This window comes from Protopterus annectens, chromosome 2.part0, assembly GCF_019279795.1.
Source record: "Protopterus annectens isolate FY-2018-M chromosome 2.part0, PAN1.0, whole genome shotgun sequence".
Taxonomy (NCBI): domain Eukaryota; kingdom Metazoa; phylum Chordata; order Ceratodontiformes; family Protopteridae; genus Protopterus; species Protopterus annectens.
The window spans coordinates 1,400,563,703-1,400,584,904 of NC_056728.1; the positions used below are offsets into that span (position 1 = coordinate 1,400,563,703).

A 21,202-nucleotide genomic window follows, 5' to 3' on the forward strand; every position below is an offset into this window, starting at 1 on the left:
ATAACTGGACGATTGGCTCCTTACCGCTCCCAGCAGGCGTCCACTTTGTCAGGCCAGAGACTATTTTCAGAAACTGTCAGACCTGCTGGGAATTACAGTCAACATATCCAAGTCTCCTCTAGACCCTGTTCAGGTCTTAGACTACATTGGAGAGAGGATAGATAAGTTGCAAACCAAGGTGTTTCTAACTCCAGAGAGAGTCTGGAACCTATGACTTCATGTGTCCGTGATCCTTCAGTCTCATCTTTCTCCAGCCGAGGCAGTATTACGAGCCTTAGATTCCATGGCAGCCACCATTACTCTTCTCTTCTGTGCGTGTCTTTATATGCGGGTACTACAGTGGACACTAGTGGTCCAGTGGTCATTACTAGATCTACTGCTGACACATCCTATTCATATAAGCAATGTTTGCAGGAAGTCCCTCCTCTGGTGGATACACTCCTCGGATCTAATTGAAAGACAGACTTTTATTGCAGTCCCTCCCCAAGCCATGGGGACCACGAACGCCTCCCAACTAGGGTGGGGTTGCATTGCTCAGGCAGGACAGTCCAAGGCACGTGGTCCCTGATCGAGACCAAGTTGATATCAGCATTCTAGAGATGAGGGCAGTCTTGTTAACATTGCAGGCCCTTCATGCCTTTCTTCTTCTGGGAACTATTGCCATTCAGACAGAGAACGTCAGTGGTCTGGTACATCAACAAGCAGGGAGGAACCAGATCTTACCCCCTTTGTCGGGAGGCCATGAGAGTGTGGGAATGGGCGATCTCCACCAATCCTTTTCTGGTCGCAAAGCACATTCCGGGTCGATCCAACATACTGGCGGACAAACTGAGCAGAACTATCCTGATGCCTTACGAGTGGTCTGTTAATCCTTCTGTAGCGGACCAGATCTTCCTCGAGTGGGGTTGGCCTTGCTGCGATCTGTTCGCATCTCCTCCCAACGCGAAGTGCAGCGAGTTCTTCGCTCTGATCCCCCCACAGGGGGAATCCCACAGGGATGCTCTAGTCCATGCTTGGCATCCCAGTCTTCTTTATACTTGCCCCCCATTACGTCTCATAACAAAGTTTCCCCAGAAGGCTTGCAGGTTGGGGAGCAAGGTTACCCTCATTGGCCCATTCTGGCCTCACCAAGTCTGGTTTCCCTTCCTTTGGTCTCATCTGATAGTTCCTCCATGGATTTTGGATCCAATACCAGATCTCATTTCGCACCCCTCGAGGGTCCCTCCTCCAGACCTGGGCAGTCTGAAGCTCATTGCTTGGCTGCTCCAGTTCCCTTGATTGCTAGGACTCCCGGTCTATCTTCTCCGGTCAAGATTGTTTTGGTGGCAGCTCATAAATTGTCTACCAGAAAACTATACCATAGCAAATGGAAGCGTTTCTCTATCTGGGCTTCTCAAAGAGATTTGGACCCTTTCACAGCTCCTGTTCCAGCGGTCCTTGACTTCTTGGCATACATTTTCCAGCAGGGTGCCAGTTCATCTACAGTGAAAGTTCATCTGGTTGCCATTTCCAGTTTCCATGTAGGTGAGAACATGGCTTCTTTAGCTTCCTCCAGACTTTGCAAAACCTTTATTAGAGGTACCTTTCTTATAAGACCCCTGGTTAAAGATCCTACTCCTCCTTGGGATCTTAGCCTAGTTTTACAAGCTTTGGTTGCTCCACCTTTTGAGCCTGCTGCTTCTGTGGATTTAATTTTTTTATATTTGAAGACAGCTTTTCAAGTGGCTATCACCTCGGCTAAGAGAGTGTCAGAGCTACAGCATTAGCTGTCAAACCTCCATATATGATTTTCCATAAAGACAGGGTTTCACTTTGTACTAATCCCTCTTTTCTTCCCAAAATGACTTTTGAAGCAAATATCAATCAATCAATCAATTTACCTGTTTTCTTTCCAAATTTTCAGAACTGGGTGGGAATATAAATTACACTTATTAGATGTACACAGACAGTTACATTTCTACTTACACAGGACTAAGGCCTTTCACAAGTCTGACCAGTTTTTTGAGTCTTTTTCTACACCTTTTCTTGGAAAACCAGTTTCTCAGGTAACCATTGCCAGATGGATTTCCCTTTGCATCCTTCAGGTTTACAAAGACAAAGGCATGTCTCTTCCGAGTAGGATAAATGCCCATTCTACTAGGTCCATAGCTACGTCAGCAGTCTTTTGGTCCAGGGTATCTTTTGATGATATTTGTTCAGCGGATACTTGGTCCTCTTTTCACACCTTCATTTCTCATTATAAATTGGGCATGATATCTAGGGGGAGAGCATCCTTTGGCTTCGCGGTGTTCCGAAATATCCTTCCATAAGGGCCACCCAAGAATTTGGTAGCTGGGAACTCTGTCCCACAGGTTGATGTTCAGATGAAGCCAACTATTTCAGATAAAGAAGTTATGTACTCACCATAACATTCCATCTGAGTAGTTGGACTTAATTTGTCATTAACCGTCCCTCCCTCCTTCCCCTGACCTTCTCATTATGTTCTTACTTTGGTAGGCAAGAGAGAGCACCTATGCTGCTCTCCTGTTCTTCATTGTTAGTAAGGTATATCGGATCGGGCTTATGTGTATGGTGTAGCAAACTCAATCTGAGGGAAGGAAGGAGATGGAGGGGTATTATGGGTAAGGGGAGGAGCTTGGCATAAGGATCAGATGCTAGTGAAGCTGCCGTCTCGGATCCGATCCGGATCCAATTTCCACAGGTTGATGACAAATGATGTCCAGCTACTCAGATGGAATGTTATGGTGAGTACATAACTTCTTTTTAAAGGGCTTCTTCCCCCACAGACAGGGTCATCTTTGTTGGTATCTTCCTGTTTTGTTGTCTTCTCCAACAAAGAAGATGGACAGGTCTAAATCCAGAGAAAAGTCCCAGGAGAAAGAAAAAAAGAAAGAAACAAAAGGGAAAAAAAAGGATAAGAATCATTCAGGGAAACCAAACAAGTCTCCTGTACCCAAGAAGCATTCTTTGAACCCAGCAGTGCTGGTCGGACCCAATCCAAAGTGCACCCATAGGTTTAAACTGACAGCTTCTCAGAGACGTACTCTATCTCCTCAGCTCAGGTTGTCATTGGAACCAATGATCCCGAAGTTGTATTCTCCAGTCCTTCAGGAAAGAAGGTATTCCAGGCCATTGTTAGTGGTGTCTTCTGCTCAATCATATCACAGCCTAACAGAAAATGACTAGGACACAATGATGAAAAAATTTCTGAGGATGCAAATCCAGCTTTTTTTTGTTTTGTTTTGTCCTGGTCCCCTAGGAACATACCTGACTAATGGGCATACCTCCCCTCCACTTATCTCTCCTGTTCCAGTTAATCCTTCAGTTCTGGTAGTTCTGGATCCAGCTGTCTACAGAGTGCCTTTGTCAGAGCGAGCAATACAGTCTACTTTGACACTGGCAGCTTGCCTCTTTCTTTCAACTTACATATACTTGGATCGAGAAGAGACACAGAGCCGAAGTGTCAGTGCCAGGTTCTGAGGGAACAGTTCTCTGAGATTTGCAGAGCCATCCCTCCCCCTCGGAACTTTGGCACTAGATATTTCAGGCCTGAGATCAGCTTCAGGGCTGGAGCTGGTCTGTCCCAAGGGCTCTCTTTTATCCTCGGATCATGAGAGACCCTTGATTTTAACACTAACGTTTGCCTTCAAGGCTTTTGAAAGGGTCTTGGCCATGCCAGATGGCATAATGGTTAAGGTCTTCACCTCCTATGCACACAGTGCAAGGTTCAGTCCAGGCCTCCAGCCATTTGCGTGTATGGGGTTTGCATGTTCTGTTTGTATCTCTGTGGGGTTCTTCCCACCTCCCAAAAACATGCTGAGTGTTTCACCTCAAAATTCACTCAGTAATGGAGTTGTGGACTGCAGCACAGACTCTAGATGGTGCCTGTAAGTGGGAAGAGTTTTATATACCAACCACTTTGGGCATTTACAATGTTGTGTAGTAATCTTAAGATAGGAGAACACGGACCACAGACTGCCACTTGATGGTGTAAAAATTGGATCTAGGTGATTTGGTCTTAACTAATGTCATCAAAATGAGCATGGGTATTTACTGGTGATAAGTAGGGTGAAGACCCGACCTACTGTGGCATACGTCAGGGACCCATGCTAATGATGGGAAGGGGTATATGTGCCCCTATTGGCCAGTGTGTGTCAGCCATAAAGCCCAGCAGCCCTGAGTCAGTAAGCTATTGGCTGGCCAGTGTCTAGTTGCCCAGGTTGGGTTACCTGGGATAGTTCTCTTGAGTGAAAGCTGGCCATAAAACAAATAAGCCTGCCAAAGATGAACTAAGGATTGCTACACTCAGTGTAAATTCACTGACAGGACACAGCTTGGAAGTGGAGAGTCTACTACTCAGGATGAGGGCAGACTAGAAATGGGGTGGGAATTGTGGTAAGGGAGAGGCTTCAGAATACAGTAAGGAATGTCATTAGAATTAGGAATATATTCATAGCAATTAGACTCCAGTATAAGGATAGGGCAGTATTCATAATCTCAACATATGTCCCACAGAGGTTGTGATAGTGAGGAAGAGACTGTATTCAGACAGCAGTTGAAGGACCTACTACTTAAAGCAGGACAACATGAATTGGTGTTGATAATAGGTGACCTGAATACACACACTGGGACAGATAGTACTGGATATGAAGACTGCCTGGATCCACATGGGTGGGTAAACAAGAATAAAGAAGGAGAGGCCATTCTAGACATCTGTGTGACAAATGGCTTGATGATGGCCAACCCACTGTTCAGTAAGACAGACAGTCACAAGACCGTATACAAAAGTGGGCAACATGCAACTCCGGTAGACTTCCTCCTAGTATAGAAAGGGCACTGGGGTCGAATCCGTGATGGCAAAGTCATCCCCAGTGAAACAGTTGGTCCATAGCATAAACCACTGTTTGCTACAATCTACTGTAAGCAGTGGTCAAGTGAAGGCTCTGAGGTAACAGAGAGTAGGCTGAAGACCTATAATTTGACCGGAGAGAAAGAACTGGAGTTCAAGGAATTACTCAGGGCTCTAGCACCTCATGAAAAAGAAGAAATAGGTGGAGATGAAGAAAAACGGCTGTGCCTCAAAATAAGATGTGTGAGAACTATAGAACAGATGTGCGGCTGAGCCAGATAAAGAGGCAAGGTACATAAGGAAAGCTGTTGGTGGAATACAGAAGTCCAGGAAGTTATCAAAAGAAAGAAGGTGTGCAGGAAAAAGTGAGAGGTAGAAAAGACAGACCAGGCTAGAAAGGAATACTGCTTGACTAACAAAGAGCCTACAAAAAGAGTTCCAGTAGCAAAGTACAGGGCATTACAGGCACTCTACCATCTTTTGGAAAGTGACTCAGTAAATGGCACAGAGAAATTCTGTCAGGTTGCAAGGCAAAGACAGACAGATAAAGAAGATAACAAGACACCCTTATAAGGGATTCCAGCAACAACCTGCTCACCAGCCCAGAGGATATCAAAAGCAGATGGAAGGAGTGTTTCCAATAGTTTCTGGAGAAGAAAACCCCTCAGAGGTTATACTGCCACAGACACAGCCTACAATGAAAGAAGAGGAGTCATCCGCCCTAGAAGAAGTAAAAACAGCCTGAGGAAAATTAAGTCAGGAAAAGCAGTAGGCTCAATTGAGGTCACAGCAGATATGCTAAAGATGTGGGCTGAGATGGGGAGAAATGACTCCCCAGAGTACTCATAGGACTTGAAAGGTATATCCCAAATGATTGGAGATAAGTGTACTAGTGCCAGTGTGCAAGAACAAAGGGGACATTTACAATTGTTGACAGTAGAGAGGTATCAGACTCCTGTCACACTGCATGAAAGTCCTGCAGAGGGTGATTGAAAAACAGGTATGAAGAGTAGTAGAAAGTAAGATGGGAGATGAGCAGTTCAGATTCAAATCAGGATGCAGCACAGCTGACCCAATATTTGCAGAAATGCAGATGGTTGAAAAGAAGCTAGAGATGAGGAAATGGTTTGAAGTCTCAGAAACATTGATAAAATGTGTGCAGGCTGTGTACAAAGACAAAATTATTCAAGTACGAACAACGTTTGGAATCACAGAGGGGCTCCCAGTGGGAGTGGGTGTGTATCAAGGCTCAGCTCTGAGCCCACTGCTGTTCATACTGTTGACAGACTACATTAGCAAACAGATTGAAGGAGATAGGTCAACAGAGTTCTGGTATGCAGACAATGTGACATTACAGGCAGACTCTGAGCAAGAACTTCAGCAAAGGGTAGAGGAATGGAATGTAAAACTAAAGGCACATGGATTGAAACTTAGCAGAGACAAGACATTTGTAATAGCAAATGGGGAAATCAGAAGAAGATGAGAAATGAGATAGAGGGAAAAGTAGTGGAACAGGTTGACAGCTTCAGGCATCTTTGAGAGGTGATTGAGGAGAAGAGAAGTCTGAATGTGGAGGTCAAAGCTACGATCAGAGGGGCTGCAGCCAACTGGCAAAGATTGTCAGAGGTAGTGTATGACAGACGAATGCCATAGAAGCTGAAAAGTAAGGTGTACAAAACAGTGGTGTGACCATTACTACTGTGTGGTACAGAAACCTGGTTAGTAAAACCAGTTGAGGAAGCTAGAGGTGATGGAGATAAAGTGCCTGAGATGGGTGGTAGGATGCACATTGCGGGACAGATGAAATGAGGACATCAGAGAAGACAAAGTAGCTCCAATTGTAGACAAGGTCAAATAGCACAGATTATGGTGGTTCAGGCACATGTTTAGAAAAGCAGAAGACAATCTGGTAAAGACAATTTGGGACAGACAGAAGGAAGGCAAGAGGAAATGAGGGCATCCACCAAAGAGGTGGATAGATTGTGTGAGATCTGCAACAGTCAGGCATGAGTTTGGAAGAAGGTAGGAGAGGGACACTGAATTGGGAGAGATGGCAACAGTTGATGTGATTCCCCGACCCCATGTAGAAAATGGGAAGCAAGAGGTTGTTGATGATGTTGATTGGCCATGCCCAAAGAGAAGACATTTTCATCCAGATCAGATCCATCTAAACCCCAGCTGAGTCCTGCCTCTTCCTCTTCTTCTCATCAGCCTGCCAGACAGGGACAGTTTGCACCACAGGCTTCTGGAACTACTTGTTACATTAGCTCCCAGTCTGATTATGACCCCTCTGATCTCCCAACAGAACTGGTTCATAAGATACAGACATGCAAACAGAAGAACATAGACTCCTCTCCTGACTCTTTCACAGAGGATACAGATTTGGGTGAAGATGAAGGGGACCCCAGTCCCCCTGAGAAGACATCACATTTGGTGAAATCCTTGAACTGGTGACACAGAGAAAAGGATGGGCCACAAAAGATCCCTTGCCAGATGAATCTGTTTTTCTGGAAACCTTTGTTTCCAGCTCAGTATCGTCCTGGGTGGTACCACCTGTTGATTCCCTCACTGACCTTATGATGCAGCAGGCATGGAAGGACCTTGATGTGGTGGAACCAATACCCAAAAAGACAGACAGGATTTTAGCTGCTTCTAAGGGTAGGAAACTTTGAGATAAGGGCCCACCAGTGGATGCTGTGGTCATAGCAACAGCACCAAAAAAGGAATTATGTCAGGAAAGTTCATTTGTTCATCTCCTAACAAGGAGTTTAGCGTGTTGGACAGGTTTTAGAAAAGGATATATGCTTCAGCGAACTTTGCACGTAGATTGCTGAACTACTTGGCCCTTGTTACCAGATTACACAGAGACTTGACTGAGGGACTGTCCAAGTCTCTTTTTGGAGTATTACTTGCAGTTGTTCAGAAGAAAATGGAGTCCCAGCTCTGTGCTCTACAGTCAGCTTCTAACATGGCCATGCAACTGCTTTCTAATGCAGCAGGTGGCTCGGACAGTGTGGCAGGCACAGGTATTATCATATGACCACATGCCTGGATGCGTCTTTATGATTCTGTGGAAGGCTTTAAGATGTCCTTCATCAGTGCCCCATATGATGGCTCTGCATTTTGTGGACCTAAAGTTAAAGACATGCTGACCAAGAGCCAGCAGGATGGCAAGACGCTCTCCCCCCCAAAAAAAATCCTTCTTTAGGAATTAGAGGACTAGGGAAAATAAGTGGTTTTGTAAGTCACAGAGTTCTTATCATGACTCTTCTGGTGATAGACCTCCATGTGGCAGAGGTGGAGGAAATTCCAGTGGACGTCAGCCAACAGGCAGAAGCAGACTGCATAACCAGGGCTTCCGCGGTCCTTTTCCTGAGAAGCCCTATCAGCATCCCTGAAGGGTTGCCCAACTGCTGCACTCTGTAAGCAGTCAGGGGGGGTGCTTATCCTTGTACCCTCAAGCCTGGCAAAGCACAGCAAAAGATAATTTCCAGAGGCTATTTTATTCCCTTTTCTTTTCTTACTATGAAAAAGATGGTTGTTCCTAATGTTCCACCCAGTCAGTGGGAACCAGCAGCAGAAATTTCCAAGCTGCTTGAAAAAAGTCATCTAACCAGCCCCTCGAGACCAGTTAGAATCTGGAGTGTACTCGAAGCTCTTTTTAGTGCCAGAGAAAACAGGGGGGACCTCACTACAATTTTGGATCTTAATCACCTGAATCAGTCGGTGAAACAGACAAAATTCCAGAAGGTCACAATTCAGTCCATATTGCCTCTGCTGAGGAAGGATGATTGAATGTGCTCATTAGATCTCCAGGATGCTTACTATCAAGTGAAGATAGAGAAGCACTCCAGGAGATTTCTCCATTTTCAATTGGAAACTAATTACTACCAGTTCAGAGTCCTGCCTTTTGGTCTCACCAAAGCCTTCAGGGTGTTCACCAAGATAATGACAGTGATAGTGGTGCACTTGCATCTACTAAGGATCCAGTTCTTTACCTACCTCCATGATTGGCTTCTAAGTGCTGATTCTCTGCATCTGCTACAACATCACTTAGACCTTGATATAACAGTAAAGCTTTACAACTGTCAGTTGTTACCAACCCAACAAATAGAATTCATAGGATGTCACCACAGTGTAACTCTACAAATTGTCAGCTTTCCTCACCACAGGGTTGCATCTTTACGTAACAATAGACATCTCCCTTCTAGGTTGAGGGGCATTATAAAGGGAGGATGGTTCAAGATACATGGTCAACTTTAGAGGTCAGTCTTCACATCAGTGTCTTATAGATTAGAGAGGTCCTCCTGCAGGCTTTCTAGGATGTCCTCTCCAAGAATATGATTCCCATACAGACAGACAACATGGCAATTGCATGGTACATCAGCAAACAAGGAGGAACCCATTCTTAACCCGTGTGGCCATGAGAGTTTGCCAGTGGATGATGTCTTCACACCATTTTCTGATAGCAGTACACGTTCTGGGTCTTCCAGTGTTTTGGTGGACAAATTGAGCAGGATTATCCTAGTGCCTCACGAGTGTTCCCTCAATCCAACAGTAGCAGCTTTAATTTTTCATCACTGTAGTCAGTCTTGCTACAACCTGTGTGTCTCCTACCTCAACAACAAGTGCAGCAGTCATTTTGCTCTGATCCCTCCAATCAATCACTGAGAGATACTCTGGTCCACAATTGGCCCCTGGATCTCCTTTATGCATTTTCCCCCATTACCCCTCATGAACAAATTAATTTAGAAAGCCAGACAGTGCAAGGCCAAAGTAATCCTCATTGCCTCCTTCTGCCCCTGACAAACATGGTATCTGAAGTAGTTTACTTCATTTGGTCTTCAACCTGTGGATTACAGATCCGTATTGGATCCGAGCTAGCAACTTTTACTAGCATCTGCTCCGAGCTCCAAACTCCTCCCCTTACCCATAATACACCTTCACTGCCTTCCATCCCCAGATGTCATTTACCACGAATAGCTTCTGCATCGTGTCTCTTGAGCTCCAACTTAGTCAAGTGGGTAAAACCTTTCTGATTATCTGTTTTCTTTAAAAATTGTTAGATAGTGTCAGTATAGGTTCCCCTTTCTCCTCCCCTCACTTGGTCTGTAGAGTTTTTAGGTTAGTTAGAGTAGTTTGTATTGTTGTATGGATTTTTTTGCTCCCCCCCCCCCCCCCAGTGTTTTCTGTGTACGAGTGTGGTGACTGGGTGTGTGCATGTCAGTAGAAAGAAACTACTCCTTTTTTCTTAAAGTTTCTTCTTCCGTTAACATGGCTGATAAGCCTATCTTTAAACGTTGCACTGTGTGTGTCCATAAATTATCCCCTGCGGATGGCCACACTCTGTGTTATATGCTTGGGCGTGACCCATCTGAATGTGGACTGCAGTATATGTGCGGGCTTCAGCCCCCACGCCATTAAGGATAGGAAGACCAAGTTGGCCGTCAAAGGTCTTCTTCCCCCTTCAGAGTCTGTTTCCTCGTCTCCGGCTTTGGTCACATTGGCTGCTGTGGCTGCCTCTCCTTCCTCTCTTCCCCTGGCTTCTCCTCCCGCCCAGGCGGGGACACAACCTCCTGATCAAAAGCCTGTGGAAGCGGAGAGGAAAAGGGGCAAAGAGAAGGAGAGAGTTGAAGGTGAGGGAAAAGCGAAAGAGGACTCCGGACCTCCCTTCACCCATAAAAACGATACAGATCCTTGACTCCCCTCAGCTCCGATCTCCGAGGTTCTCCCCAGAGCCAGAAAAGACACGTTCAGCTTTTAGTGCCTCGGTGCCCTGACCCGAAAGGTCAGAGTCAGTGGCATTGTCACGGTCCACCCGATCTTTGTCAGAGGTTGATCTGGATAAAATGATGAGGAGGTTTATCCGTACTCAGATCCAGATGGGGGTCTTGCCACCCACCCCTCCCTCCGGAGGGGGGAGCTCGCTTCCCTTTTTCCAGCCTATTTCTCCTTCTCCGTTCTGACCTTCGGGTTCGGAGTATTCGGATCTGAGGGTGGCTTTGCTCTGGAGGTCGGCGCCAATGGTATCTGCTTCCTTGACACCGACGGCTGCCTGGAGTGTTTCGGATCCAACCAGCTCAGATCCGAGCTGCTCTCAGAGCCAGAGCTTGGGTGTCGATACCAAGGGAGTGGAACTTTTTTCATCGGCTCTGCCTTTGTCGGGCCAAGTTCCCTCCCTCGGAACTCCATCCACTTCGGGCCCTGCTCCGATTCTCTCGTTGGACCCAGGGAGACCGGCCTCCTTATTGGTTTCTCAGGAGGTTTGCTCTCCTTTGGCGTTTGACGTGGTAGAAAGGGTACTGTCCGCTGGATCGAGACCCTTGACTGTCTTCTTGGACTCCACCCAGACCCCCTTGGTTCTGTCTACGGTCCCCTATTTTTACCAGAGGGACAGCCCATGCTCGAGGAGCCCCTGACGGTTCCCCCTGTAGAACAAGTAGCTTGTGAGGTCCCCAGGGACAGCCCCATCAGAGAGGTACCTCGCAAGCATACGTGCAAGAGGAGGCACTTGGACTCCCCCGAGTCCCTCACCGAGAACACGGACTTGGATGATGGGGAAGGTTCCCCTAGGTCACCTCCCGAGGATGTCTTCTTTAGAGACATCATGGAAATCCTGCGCCGACGGGGAGGTTGGTCTGCTCCCAAACCTTCTTCTGATGAGTCCGTGTTCCTGGAGGATTTCGTCACAGGTCCATCTACTTCCTGGCTGTCCCCTTCCGCGGATCCTTTGCTGGATATGGTCACCTCACGGGCATGGAAGGAACCGGCCACCATGGAACCTATCCCAAAAAGACCTGACAAGATTTAAGTCCCCCCATAGACAGACCAGCATGGAACAAGGGCTCCCCCATAGATGCTATGGTGGTAGCAGCAGCCATGAAGAAGGAACTTGCTCAGGAGAGTTCCACGGTTCATCCTCCTGACCGAGCGTCGCGGATGATGGACCGCCTAGGGAAGCGGGTTTACGCTTCAGCTACCTTTTCGATTAAGGCACTGAACTACCTGGCCCATGTCACCAGACTCTAATGCGACCTGGTAAAGGAGCTGGAGGAGTCTCCCCCCAAGTCCATGTCGCAGGAGGACAAGGCTTTGTTCTCCATGAGAATGTCCACTTTAAAAGCAGTCTCCAACACGTCCATGTGACTCCTTTCACATGCTATGGAAGGAGCGGCTAGGGTGGTTGGGTCCAGCATGTCCATGAGGCGCAACACCTGGCTCAGGTTATGTGATTTTTCTGAACCCTTCAGGGTGTCCTTTACCAATGCCCCTTATGACGGCTCTACTCTCTTTGATACGACCGTCAAAGAGACACTAGTCCAGAGTGAGAAGAATGGGAAGACACTGTCTGCCATCGGGATCCACTTCTCGAACCCTCAAAGGTTCTTTTCCCGGAACCAGAGAGGGCAAAAGAAGATGTAGTTCCGGAAGTCACAGTATTCCCGGGACACTCACGTCTCTTCTTCCCCCAGAGGCAGAGGGGAACAGAATGGATGCCGGCTCAAAGGCAGAGGGGGTCCGAGGAATTTTGGATCTCAAGAACCTTTCTCAAACAGACCCGAGCAGCAACCCTGAGGGGTTGCCTGACTGCTCTACTCTGGAGGCAGTCAGGGGATGATTGACCTTGCACCTAGCGGTATGGGAGTCCATAACAACAGACCACTGGGTGCGTCAGATCATATCCAGAGGATACTGTATCCCCTTCATGGGTTCTCCCAAATCTCCCAGACACCTCCCAGACGTACCACCCATGCAAAGGGAAGGCAGCAGCACAGGAAATTTCCAAACTGCTAGAAAAATGAGCCATCGAAACCGTCTCCCCAGATCAGTCCGGATCGGGCTTCTACTCCAGGTTTTTTTTGGTGCCAAAGAAAACGGGGGACTTAAGGCCCATTCTGGACCTCTCTGCCCTGAATCTGTCAGCTGCCAAAGAGAAGTTCTGGATGGTCACATTACAGTCCATCATGCCGTACCTGCAAGAGAATGACTGGAAGTGCTCGTTGGACCTCCAGGATGTTTACTATCACATAAAAATGCACAGAGGCTCCAGGAGGTTCCTCCGCTTCTGGTTAGGAGTCAATCATTACCAATTTCGAGCCCTACCCTTTGGTCTCACCACAGCCCCCAGGATGTTTACCAAAGTGATGGTGGTGATAGCGGCTCACCTGAAGCTTCAGGGAATTCAGGTCTATCCATACCTGGACGATTGGCTCCTCACTGCTCCCACCAGGCGTCTACTCTCCCAAACCAGGATTATTTCCTGACTCTTGCCCTGGGTTTGGGGATCACAGTCAACGTATCCAAATCTCTACTAGATCCTGTACAGGTGAAAGACTACATTGGTGCCAGGACAGATACTCTTCAGTGCAAAATCTTTCTGACCTGGGAGAGAGTTCAAAACCTGAGGATGCATGTCTCCCTGATGTACCATTCTCATCTCCCAACAGCGGAATCGGTATTAAGAGCCTTAGGTTCAATGGCGGTGACCATAACTCTTCTTCCTTGTGCCCAGTTACACATGAGAATTCTACAGGGAACTCTAGCTGTACAATGGTTCCTGTTGGAACTACCATTGGCATATCCTATTCAACTCAGTCGAGTCTGTTGGTCGTCCCTCATATGGTGGATGTGCTGTCTGGACATTTTGTAGGGACGACCCTTTGTTCCAGCCCCGGCCCAAGCCGCTGTGACCACGGATGCCTCCCAACTTGGGGGGGGGCATTGTTCGAGCAGGACATTCCAAGGCCTGTGGTCCCTCGTAGAGACCAGCTTGCACATAAATGTCCTAGAGATGAGGGTGGTTCTTCTAGCATTGCATGCCCTTCATGCCTTTCTTCCTCTGGGAATAATTGCAATTCAGTCAGACAATATGTCAGTGGTCTGGTATATCAACAGACAGGGAGGAACCAGATCTTACCCCCTTTGTAGCGAGGCCATGAGAGTGTGGGAATGGGCGATCTCCACCGGTCACTTTCTCATTGCAACGCACATTCCGGGATGGTCCAACATCCTAGCGGACAGGCTAAATCAGACCATTCTGATGCCTTATGAATAGTCTCTGAATTTGTCAGTAGGGGAACAGATCTTCAGCAAATGGGGTCATCCTTGCTGCGATCTTTTTGTATCTCCTTCCAACATGAAGTTCAGCAAGTTTTTTGCTCCGAACCCCCTGCAGGGGTGTCCTCCAGAGATGCTCTAGTTCATGCTTGGCCTCCCGGTCTTCTGTATGCTTACCCACCAGTATCTCTTATTCCGAGGTGTCTACAGAAAGCTCATCGACTGGGGAGCAAAGTGATCCTCATTGCCCCATTCTGGCCTCACCAGGTATGGTTTCCCTTCCTCTGGTCTCACCTTCTGACTCTGCCTTGTATCCTAGATCCCATTCGGGATCTATTTTCACACCCTTCTGGGGTGCCTCATCTAAATCTGGACAGGCTGAAGCTCACAGCTTGGCTGCTCCAGTTCCTGTAATTGCTAGGACTCCTGGACTATCCTCTTCAGTTAGATCTATTCTGGTGGCTGCTCTTAAGTCTTCGACCAGGAAGGTTTATCGCAGCCAGTGGAAACGTTTTTCTTTTTGGGGCTTTCAAAGGAGTTTAAACCCTTTCTCGGCTCCTATTTCCGCCATTCTTGATTTTCTGGCTGATATTTTTCAACAAGGAACCAGTTCTTCCACTGTTAAGGTTCAGTTGGCTGCCATCTCTCATTTTCATGTGGGTGAGAATTCTGCCTCTTTAGCCTCTTCTAGACTGTGTAAAGCCTTTATTAAAGGCACCTTTTTGTTACGCCCTCCTGTCAAAGATCCTGTTCCACCATGGGACCTTACTACAGTTCTTCAAGCTTTGGTCGCTCCGCCTTTCGAACCTGTCGCAACTGCAGATCTAAAATTTTTATCTTGGAAAACAGCTTTTTCTGGTGGCTATTACCTCTGCCAAAAGAGTTTCAGAATTACAGGCCTTGTCCATCAAAGTTCCTTACATGATTTTTCACATAAGGTAGGGTTTCTCTTCGAACCAATCCATCCTTTTTTCCTAAGGTGGTATCATCAGTCAATATCAATCAGACCATCAGTTTGCGTGTGTTTTTTCACAATTTTACTAACAAGGTGGAATACAAACTCCACCTGTTGGATATTCATAGACAGTTACGATTCTATTTACACAGGATAAACAATTTCCGTAAATCTGATCAATTGTTTGTATCCTTCTATAAACCCCTTTTGGGGAAACCTATCTCCAAGGTCACTATTGCTAGATGGATCGCTTCTTGCATCCTTCATTTCTGTAAGGACAGAGGCATGTCTCCTCCAGGTCAGGTGAAATCTCATCCCACTAGGTCCATGGCTACTTCTGCGGCCTTTTGGTCTAGAGTGTCTTTGGATGATATTTGTTCTGCAGCTGCTTGGTCCTCGTCTCATACATTTATTTCTCATTACAAATTGGATTTGACTTCCAGAAGGAGAGCATCCTTTGGTTTCGCGGTGCTCTGGAATATCCTTCCATGAGGGCCTCCCAGGAGTTTAGTAGCTGGGGACTCTGTCCCACAGGTTGAAGACCAAATAAAGTAAACTACTTCAGATAAAGAAGTTATGTACTCACCATAACGTTCCATCTGAGTAGTTGTACTTCATTTGTCTTCAGCTGTCCCTCCCCCCTTCCCCCTGACCTTGGCATATAATCAGCCTATGGGCTGCAGTATAGGTCACAAGTATTTTCAGGTCGGGTTATCAGTATAAGGTTCAGCAAACTCGATCTGGGGATGGAAGGCAGTGGAGGTGTATTATGGGTAAGGGGAGGAGTTTGGAGCTTTGAGCAGATGCTAGTAAAAGTTGTCGGCTCGGATCCGATACACAGGTTGAAGACAAATGAAGTACAACTACTCAGATGGAACGTGATGGTGAGTACATAACTTCTTTTTTCGTTTCTGAGGCCTCTACTAGTACTTCACCCCTGGAGCTGGATCAGTATTCAGATCTTCTGTCTCACCTATCCAGATTGCTTCCTCAGAACCAGACCGCCATGAAGCTAACCCTTGGTTTTTCAAGCTCTAATCATAGTCAGAGATGCCATGCTTCCCAGTACAGTTATTAAGATTGTATCAGCATCCCAGAAAATTGCTACATAAAAGATATATCACAGCAAATAGAAAAGATTTTCTATTTGGGTTGTGTCCAAGGGTTTGGACCCATTTCTGCACCCATCCTGTCTGTCTTGGAATTCTTGTCTGATCTTTTTCACATAGGCTGTAGTTATTCCACCATCAAAGTTGAAATGACAGCAATTTTGAATTTTCATACTGGCCACAATAACACTTCAATAGCTTCATTGAATATCTCAAGAGCTTTTTTTGAGAGGAGCATTTCTTTTATGTTCTCCCATTAGAAACTTGGTTCCCTCGTAGGATATTACAATCATGCTCCAAGCTCTGACACAACTCCCCTTTGAACTTTGAACCTGCGGCCACAGTGGACATTAAGTACCTCACCTGGAAAATATTTTTCCTAGTGGCAGTCATATCAACCACACGGATTTTAGAATTTCAGGCACTCTCATGTAAACCTCCCTATTTGATTTTTCATAAGGACAGGGTTTCTCTCAGAACTAACACATCTTTCCTTCCAAAGGTGGCATCTGAGTTAAAGTTAAATCAGTCTATACATTTACCAGTAATTTTCCCCTTATTCTCAAGCAAAGGGGATTACATCTTGCTCATGCTAGATGTTCATCATCAGCTCTGTTCTTGTCTTCATCAGACAAAGCAATTCAGGAAATTAAATAAACTGTTTGTTTTCTCAAAACCAAAGCTTGGTAGAGCTGTTGCCGGAGTCACACTATGACAGTGGTTGTCAGACCGAATTTCCTTTGTCTGTAACAAAAAGGGTTTGTCTTTACAATCCATACTGAAAGCCCATAAAACAAGGTCAGTAGCCACCTCACTGTCTATTTTCAAAGAGACTTCCCGTTATTGACATTTGTGCTGCAATAACTTGGTCCACTGTTCATATCTTTGTGTCTCATTGTAAACTGGATTACAATCCAGAACTTGCTCTTCCTTTGGATCTACTATCCTCAGGAATGTTATTCCTTGTATCACCCAGAGTAACAGCTTGGGAATCTGTCCCATATGTTCAATTGGATGAAAATAGATGACATTGGCTAGGAAAGTTATATACTTACCATAACGATAGATCCATGTGGTCTAATTTTCATCTGGTTCAACCTCTCTCCCTCATGCCCCCATTTCAGATTGACACGTATGACTTCAAGATGACCAGGTGGTTGCTACTGTACACCCTGTCCATGAAGAGTTCTCTCTGACTGTTTTGCTGTCTCCTTCTCTGTTCTTGGTTTCTGTATTGTAATATATGATCATAATTAGGTCTCATTTATACCATAGGATGCAGACTTGGTCTAAGCTGATAGGATGGTATTTAGGTAGTTATGGGAAGGGGAGGAGTCAGAGCCCTGAAACCGTGGAAGCTTCAGTATTGGTGCTGAGGCCAGATCCTGTTGGATCCAACAGCCCATATGCTGAACCTGATGAAAATCAGACAACATGGATCTGTCATTATGGTAAATACATAATTTTCGTTTTTTTGCATTACCATTTGGTCTGTCCACTGCTCCATCTGTTAACAAAGTGTTAGGTCCAGTTAGCCCGCTGCATATCACAAAGTATTCACATTTTTCCCTTATTTAGATGATGTGCCTATCTTTGCAGAGTCTTTTTCAAAGTGTCAGAAGTATCTCACTTGGGTAAAGGATCTCTTACTCAAGCTAGAGTTCCAGGAGAGCATACAAAAGTATTGTCCAACTCCTTTTCACAGGATTGTTTTCCTGGGGTGTCTCTTAGATACCTCAGTTCAAAGAGCTTTTCTTCCATGTGAAAAAGTAGACCTGTATCTAGATCTATTCATGAGTTTTTCCACTCAGACTACCATGTCAACAAGGAAACTTCTCCGAATTCTGGACCTCATGGCTACTATGATTTTCATGATTCCTCTTGGAAGACTCCACATGAGAAATATTGAATGATAACTAAAACCTGTATGGCCCCAACATCAGTATCCCCTGACATTCTAGATTCCAGTTTTCAGGTTTGAAAAAAGGGAGATTTTTCTTGGTGAAATGACACAATTTATCTGAATACAGGTGTCCCATCCTCCTTTTCAGCACCAGCACAGCCTGTAACAAAAGCCGCCTCAGACATTGTAGAGGGAACGCTGTGTATAGGGATAAAAGTACAGGATCTTTGGAACAGAACAGACAGACCAAAATGCACAAACATAAGAGATATTGGCACTTATAAATGCCCTCAACTTTCTCCATCTTCTATGGTTCCCAGAACCTCTACAAGTATTTATAGATAACACCACAGTGATGTGGTACATAAACAGGGGAACCAGATTTTACCCTTTGTGCAGACAAGCCATGGTAGTCTGGGGTATAATTTTTCAGCACAGACATTCTTCAGGCATCTTACATCACAATAGAGCAAAACTGTGTAGCAGACAAGCTGTTCAAGACCAGGACAGAATCAGGGAGTCCTGGGAGTTCATCCAGCTGTGAGGAACACCTCAAATAAATATTTTTGTCTTCACTCACAAAAATCATTTGTTAAATTCTGCTCCAGAACTCCATGCAAGAAGGGTTAGAAAAAAGATTATTTTCATTTTCCTTGTGCAGCAGTGTTCCTGTATGCTTCCCCACTCTTTTCTCCAATATATAGGTCATTCTGTAGATTCAGAAGAACTCTTCAAAGATCATTGTGGTGACTTCCTCCTGGCTCAAGCAACAATTGATGATCTTCACATTGATCGCTGCTGTAGTAGCCTAAGCTGTATGGGTTATATCCTGCTTAGGATATAACAACCAGCCAGCTTCCAGAGTTTCAGGGCGTGTTCCAAGCGCCCAGACCATTAGTCAGCTCAAGTGGAGCTGACTAAAAGGTTTGGGTGCAAAGCCCTTCTAAGAGTTCCTGCTATCGAAGTCTGAGCTTCTCTGCAGGCTTTTGAGGATCGATGGCCAGCTTGTGCTGTTTCATTGCTGGGCATATAAGTTCCCTTTGCGGAACATTTTTCACATTTTATTTGTAATGTTTCATGTTACTTTCTTGTGTGGCTAGGAATATGTGTTTTTATTGACTGTCATGCAACTTTGCTGTACTTTTAAACAGGAACGCATTTTTGTGTTTAGCAGTTTAAAAGTTGATCTAAACATTCTAAAACCATTTTTTCTGTGGAGAAACTGTATTTAAATTACTTTTTGGGACTGATAAAGCATATTAGAGTACTTTATGCTGTGTTTTTGTTGGGAAAGTGACTTTATACCTCTTTTGAAATGTTATCAGTTTGTACTGCTTAGTTTCCATAGGAAAGCACTATTTTTGTCTCGACCATGGAGCAAACTAATGGTCCCACAGCTGGTTCTTCTTCCAGCCACAAAAAGAAAATGTTACCTAAAGAGACTTTGCAGCCATAAAAGGCTAGCAGTTTGCCTCAGCTGCAGGTGGGTGAATCTGTTGCAGCCAAAGTTTATTCCTCAGATCACATTTTTTTCCTTTGTTTCCTTGTGGCTGCTAAGGTTCCTTGTAGTGGGCAAGGGAGAACCACTTTTTTCTGTGTTGGGAGAAGGGGCACAGAAGGGGTTTTCAGTGGGAGAACTTTGAAGTTTCTCAGTCTCTCAGAAAATACTGTGAAATATTACAACTAGAATTCCCAGAATCTTCTCCCATCCCCCAGTGCTGCCAGCATTGGAGGATCTGTTTGTCACAGCTTGTGGTTTCCCTGATAGCCTGAGTTGTTTTTCTTTCGGCTTTTCCTGGTTAGGGGTCACCACAGTGGAACTCCGGTCCGCTAATGATTGGCAGTAGATTTTTACGGTGCCGAGTGCCAGCTTGATGCCCAACCTTCAATGAAGGCACGCAAATGCACGCATGTCTTTCGAACGCCACTCGACTGCGGGGAGGACATGCAGAGTCCACACAGAAGGAGCTCCAGATAGAATATGCTAAGTTCTTCAATCTTCAGTTTTCTTTACACTCATCCTAGACATGACCCAGCAGCTATAACTTTTAGCGCAGCATTTTATTAATTTTAATTGTTCCCCTTCTGACAAGGATGGTAAAGCAGTTGATATGTTTAGGAAAAAACTGAATACTTTTACAACTTTAATTTTTAGATTTTTGAATTTTCAGGCTTATTAAGGAAAACTTTATTCTGACTAATTGTGAAAGTATGAGGAATGTTTTATATGCAGTTCCTTCCTGTGAGGAAAATTTTTGCTTTTTATTGCTTCACATTATTTAAAATGTGTTTATGACTTTGTAGGTGCTACATCATGGGCTGTTGCCAGTGGAGCTGTGCTGAGGAAGTTTTCCTGGCTGCATCATCCAGGAGGATGTAAAAATTGTATTTTAAATTCACCTTTGTATAGAAATTTAATTCTTATATGCTACAGAGATTATCAAAAAATGTGAAGAGGGGGTAAGCTTACACAGGAAATTTGTCAGATTTTTTTCAGCTCTCCCTCAATATTTTTTTCATTTTTGTCTGCTCCCTTATCCAGTTTTGGCAATAAATTAAACACACAGTCTTAGCAAAATGCTGGTAAGCAGACTTTAAAATGCAAAGGCAGGGAAATTCCGAAAGAAAGCAGCACCCCCCCAAAAAACAAAAAAACAAAGGACAGTTAAATAAGCCAGACTGATTATGTAAGGGACTTTGCCCTGTCCCTCAACCTCCCAGCCTGGTAGTCCCTTATCCCTTCCAGAATGTCTGAATCTCAATTTCTCTCATTGGCAACTGATAGTTTCAGACAAATGGGCTCTGAGTCTCTTTCAGCAGGGGTACAAATTGTAGTGGGAAGGAATCCTTCCTTTCTAGGGAATTTTTGCACATCCACCAGACCACATCCCTCTGTTCCCCTCCTGCCATACAATAACTGGCTTTCTCAGGGGGAAAGATAAACAGTTCCTCCTTCCCAGTTGGGAAGAGAATTTTATTCAGGAGTGTTTCTGATGCTAAGGAAAGAAAGAAAATGCCTGCAGACCCGTTCTGGACCTTTCTTTCCTAAACAACTTTGTGATAGTGCCTGTGTTCAAAATACTTTCAGTACACCGTCTCTTAACCTCATCTTCCTCATTTGATTTTTTTTGGTAACCTAAGATTTAAAAAATGCTTATCACATTTCTTTCTTTATAATTCCTCATTAGCAGACCAAATAGCCACACTGTGTAATACACATCACTTTATTTGAGCATTTTTAATGGGGATGAACCTCACATCAATTCTCTTCACCCATGAACGCTCCTGCAAGTACAGCAGTGCACGGCTAAACCGAGTAAGCATCCAAA

At 45.2% G+C, this 21,202-nt stretch overlaps 1 protein-coding gene across 1 annotated transcript in view; it reads left to right on the forward strand.

Moving 5' to 3' along the window:
* CLGN (calmegin) overlaps positions 1–21,202 on the forward strand; it is a 2,483,974-nt gene that overhangs the window by 1,722,784 nt on the left and 739,988 nt on the right. The window lies entirely within an intron of this gene.